We start from the raw sequence: 5,620 nt of genomic DNA, 5'->3' as shown, positions 1-5,620 counted from the left end.
CAGCAAGGCAATGAGTGAATGAGTGAAGTCGCTCAGTCGTATCTGACACTTTGCAACCCCGTGGACTTGCTAAATGTTTACCAATACAATTCAGAGTGATAGAATCTGTAAAGAAATTAGTTTTCAACTTTAAATTAGTGCTGTATAACAGGGATGCCATGTGGAGACGTAAATTCATTGCAGCCAATCCTTTAAAAAGATGTCTTTTTCATCATAGGGGACTGGAATGGAAAACTAGGAAGTCAAGAGATACCGGAGTAACAGGCAAATTTGGCCTTAGAGTACAAAATGAAGCAGGGCAAGGCTAACAGAGTTTTGCCAAGAGAATGTACTGGTCATAGCAAACACCCTCTTCCAACAACACAAGAGAAGACTCTACACATGGACATCACCAGATGGTCAATATCAAAAATCAGATTGATTATATTATTTGCAGCCAAAGATGGAGAAGCTCTATACAGTCAGCAAAAACAAGATTGGAGGCTGACTGTGGCTCAGATCATGAACTCCTTATTGCCAAATTCAGACTGAAACTGAAGAAAGTACAGAAAGCCACTAGACCACTCAGGTATGAACTAAATCAAATCCCTTACAATTATACAGTGGAAGTGAGAAATAGATTCAAGGGATTAGATCTGATAGACAGAGGGCCTGAAGAACTATGGATGGAGGTTCATAACACTGTATAGGAGGCAGGGATCAGACCATCCCCAAGAAAAAGAAATGCAAAAAGGCAAAATGGTTGTCTAAGGAGGCCTTACAAATAACTGAGAAAAGAAAAGAAGTGAAAGGCAAAGGAGAAAAAGAAAGATATACCCATTTGAATTAGGAGTTTCAAAGAAGAGCAAGGAGAGATAAGAAAGCCTTCCTCAGTGATCAATGCAAAGAAATAGAGGAAAACAATAGAATGCAAAAGACTAGAGACCTCTTCAAGAAAATCAGAGATACCAAGGGAACATTTCATGCAAAGATGGGCTCAATAAAGGACAGAAATGGTATGGACCTAACAGAAGCAGAAGATATTAAGAAGAGGTGGCAAGTGTACACAGAAGAACTATACAAAAAAGATCTCTATGATCCAAATAATCACCATGGTGTGATCACTCACCTAGAGCCAGACATCCTGGAATGCGAAGTCAAGTGGGCCTTAGGAAGCATCACTATGAACAAAGCTAGTGGAGATGACAGAATTCCAGTTGAGCTCCTTCAAATCCTAGAAGATGATGTTGTGAAAGTGCTGCACTCTATATGCCAGCAAATTTGGAAAACTCAGCAGTGGCCATGGGACTGGAAAAGGTCAGTTTTCATTCCAATCCCAAAGAAAGGCAATGCCAAAGAATGTTCAAACTACCACACAATTGTACTCCTCTCACATGCTAGCAAAGTAATGCTCAAAATTCTCCAAGCCAGGCTTCAACAGTACGTGAACCATGAACTTCCAGATGTTCAAGCTGGATTTAGAAAAGGCAGAGGAACCAGAGATCAAATTGCTTACATCTGTTGGATCATAAAAAAACAAGAGAATTCCAGAAAAACATATACTTCTGCTTCATTGATTACACTAAAGCCTTTGACTGTGTAGCTCAGAACAAACCGTGGAAAATTCTTCAAGAGATGGGAATACCAGACCACTTTACCTGTCTCCTGAGAAATCTGTATGCAGGTCAAGAAGTAACAGTTAGAACTGGACATGGAACAACAGACTGGTTCCAAATTGGGAAAGGAGTACATCAAGGCTGTATATTGTCACCCTGCTTATTTAACTTATATGCACAGTACATCATGAGAAATACCAGGTTGGATGAAGCACAAGCTGGAATCAACACTTCCAGGAGAAATACCAATAATCTCAGATACACAGGTGATACCACCCTTATGGCAGAAAGTGAAGAAGAACTGAAAAGCCTCTTGATAAAAGTGAAAGAGAGTGAAAAAACTGGCTTAAAACTCAACATTCAAAAAACGAAGATCATGGCATCTGGTCCCATCACTTCATGGTAAATAGATGGGGAAATAATAGAAACAATGACAGACTTTATTTTAGGGGGCTTCAAAATCACTGCAGGTGGTGATTGCAGCCATGAAGTTAAAAGACATTTGCTCCTTGGAAGAAAAGCTATGACCAGCCTAGACAACATATTAAAAAGCAGTCTTATTTTGCCAACAAAGGTCCTTCTAGTCAAAGCTATGGTTTCTCCAGTAGTCATGTATGGATGTGAGAGTTGGACTATAAACAAAGCTGAGCGCCGAAGAATTGATGTTTTTGAACTGTGGTGTTGGAGAAGACTCTTGAGAGTCCCTTGGACTGCAAGGAGATCCAACCAGTCCATCCTAAAGGAAGTCAGTCCTGAATATGCATTGGAAGGACTGATGCTGAAGCTGAAACTCCAATACTTTGGCCACCTGATGCGAACTGACTCACTGGAAAAGACCCCAATGCTGAGAAAGACTGAAGGCAGGAGAAGGGGATGACAGAGCATGAGATGGCCGGATGGCATCACCAACTCAATGGACATGAGTTTGAGCAAGCTCTGGGAGTTGGTGATAGACAGGGAAGCCTGGTGTTCTGCAGTCCATGGAGTAGCAAAGAGTCGGACACGGTTGAGTGACTGAACTGAACTGAATCCTTAAAAATTCTATGGGCCAGGAAAACATGAAAAACTGGAACCAGGGGATGTCCACGGTGGTGTAGTAGATAGGAATCCGTCTGCGAATGCAGGAGACATGGGTTTGATCCCTGATCTAGGAAGACTCCACATGTCATGGAGCAACTAAGTCCATGTACCACAACTACTGAGCCTGTGCTCTAGAGCCCAGGAGCCACTACTACTGAGCCCAAGGGCTGCAACTATTGAGGCCCACTCACCTAAAGCCTGTGCCCTGAAACAAGAGAAGCCACCAGAATGAGAAAACTGTGCACCACAACTGGAGAGGAGCCCCTGCTTGCTGCAACTAGAGAAAAGTCTGAGCAGCAACGAAGACCCAGCACAATAAAACAAACAAACAACAGAATAAGAATACGTGAAAGTGAAAGTCACTCAGTGATGTCGTTTGTGATCCCATGGACTATACCATCCATGGAATTCTCCAGACTAGAATGCTTGAGTGGGTAGCCTTTCCCTTCTCCAGGGGATCTTCCCAACCCAGGGGTCTCCCGCATAGCAGGCGGATTCTTTACCAGCTGAGCCATGAGGGAAGCCTAAGGAATAAACTCTGACTTGCTGTAGGAATGGATGCAGGGCTGGAGAAGGGGTGGGGTTAGGGGAGTAGGAGTAGGGAGGGGGCTGTGGAAATCTCTGGGTAGGGCTGCAGTTGTGCACAAGGTCACAATGCAGTGAGTCAGAGTTTTCAGTATTTAGTTATCCGTGTGGGTTAAGTTGTCCAGCATAACACCTGTGCCCAATCAATACCTGTGGTGGACCAGGTACAAAGGACCTATAAAGTGATGAACTAGACAGTGATGTGTCATAGTGAGTCACAGCATGCTAAATATGCATGTCACAAGGAAGCAGAGCTGATAAATCCAGATAATCAAGAGCAGGACTTCCCAGGTGGCTCAGTGGTAAGACTCCGCCTGCCAATGCAGGAGACCTGTGTTCAATCCCTGGTCAGGAAGATCCCCTGAAGAAGGAAATGGCAACCCACTCCAGTATTCTTGCCTGGGAAATCCTATGGACAGAGGAGCCTTGGCAGGCTATAGTCCAGTGGGTCGCAAAGACTCAGACATGACTTAATAACTAAACAACAATTAAAAGAAGAAAACTATCTCAGTTCTAGGGTCTGATATCAGAGACCCATTGTATATAAAGATCGGAGATCTGCCCATGAATTTTCCACATTCTTAGAAGTATCAGTTCTCTGTTTTTCTTCTAACCAGAGTGTGACCGAGGCCAAGCTCGCTCTGTTCGCCCCATGATAGGCCAATGAAACTGAGAGATGAGGTGTTGAGGCAAGGAAGAGACTTTAACCTGGGAACCAGCAGACCGAGAAGATGGCAGCCTATTGCCTCAAAATAACTATTTTATCAGGGTCTGAATACCAGGTTCTTTTATATATTACAGATGACGGGAGGTGAGGAAGCAAAGTAAAAAATCCCATTAATCTTGCAAATGTCTCCTAGAATGGCAAGCCTCAGGCAGGGGACGTGTTAATTCTTCCTTCCTGCCATCCACAGGTGGCCAAAGTTCTGAAGAAAGGCACTTTAGTTTAACAGTTAGGCAGAGGGGCAGGATTCTGAGGCAAATCATTCTGTATGATTATAATAACAAAAGCAATGAAAAGCAAGTCAAAGACACAGTTCCAACATGGAGTCAGAATTGACTTCCTCCCTGCAGTAAGAGGTCTTCGATTTTAAACTTTTGCTGGTGATTCACAGCTAATCCTACAGGAGATCTGACTGGCTCAATTTGGCAACCCTGTCATTCTATCAACGCAACTTCTGAAAAATATCTGCCTTGCTCAAAGCCTAAGGGGCAGTGGGGGCCACATCATATCACTACTGGGCAGTTCTTACATTGATCCTAAGAACAAGGAATGATGATTTAATGAAAGTAATGAATATCATTATCAAAATTGCTTTGAAGGTCATAGCCTGAGAAGCTATGGGAAATACCCCCCAACAGCTGAAGGAAAGTCAGACACCTAGAAAGGAGAATTCGATATGTGGATCAACACTATTAGAGCCAGAAATAATATCACTGGGCTCATCGGCTTAAAATGTAGATCATACTTACCTGGCAGGGGAGATACCATGATCACGAAGGTGGTTTTCCCAGGGCGAGGCTTATCCATTGCACTCCGGATGCGCTGACCCCTGCGATTTCCCCAAATGTGGGAAACTCGACTGCATAATTTGTGGTAGTGGGGGACTGCGTTCGCGCTTTCTCCTGAAAAAAAAAAAAGAGAGAGAAAAAAAATAAATAAAATGTAGATCATCTTTATTAGTTTAAACCAAAATAAAATAACGTCATCTACTGCTATATAAAAAGTCAATACAATATACCGAGTCCATAAAGTTATTCATTAAACAAACCTAAAGACAGGGTGGACACATTGCCTAATTAGTAACCAGTTTTTAAAACTCAAATGGTGATATTTAAGCAGCAGGGTAAACCACTCATGCATGTCAGCCCTGCCCTTGCATATAATTATCTCACTGCTGCAGCTGAACCAGATAATGGCTGTCTCACTTTGTCTTGCTTAATGGCTAAATACAAGGATTTATCATGCCCCAAATAACACCCAACAATTTCTAATCAATAAATGCTGAAAAGTAGACTAAGATAAGGAATAGTTAGAAACCACTTCACGAGCTAAGGTTTTCTGGTGATCTGCCAAGTCACAGTACTGCCTTCATTTGGGAAAAAGGTAGAATACATGAAGTGTCACTGAGGAGAGCAGTGCGTGTGTTAGTTGCTGCTCAGCCGTGTCTGACTCTTTGTGACCCCGTAGACTGTAGCCCACCAGGCTCCTCTGTCCATAGAATTCTCCAGGCAAGAATACTGGAGCCGGTAGTCATTCCCTTCTCCAGGGGATCTTCCTGACCCAGGAATCGAACCCAGGTCTACCACATCGCAGGCAGATTATTTACCATCTGAATTCCACACAATCTGAGACTATT

At 43.0% G+C, this 5,620-nt stretch overlaps 1 non-coding gene across 1 annotated transcript; it reads left to right on the top strand.

The window, feature by feature from the left end:
- Window positions 1-4,725: 4,725 nt before the first annotated feature.
- LOC113904515 lies at window positions 4,726-4,889 on the top strand. The gene has a single exon (XR_003514538.1). It is a non-coding gene; the product is annotated as a U1 spliceosomal RNA (small nuclear RNA).
- The last annotated feature ends 731 nt before the right edge of the window (window positions 4,890-5,620 follow it).

The sequence above is a fragment of the Bos indicus x Bos taurus genome, chromosome 14 (genome assembly GCF_003369695.1).
Source record: "Bos indicus x Bos taurus breed Angus x Brahman F1 hybrid chromosome 14, Bos_hybrid_MaternalHap_v2.0, whole genome shotgun sequence".
NCBI classification, from domain to species: Eukaryota; Metazoa; Chordata; class Mammalia; order Artiodactyla; family Bovidae; genus Bos; species Bos indicus x Bos taurus.
Note: the sequence above shows the minus strand (reverse complement) of the source record. Positions and strands in the feature narration are given on the sequence as shown.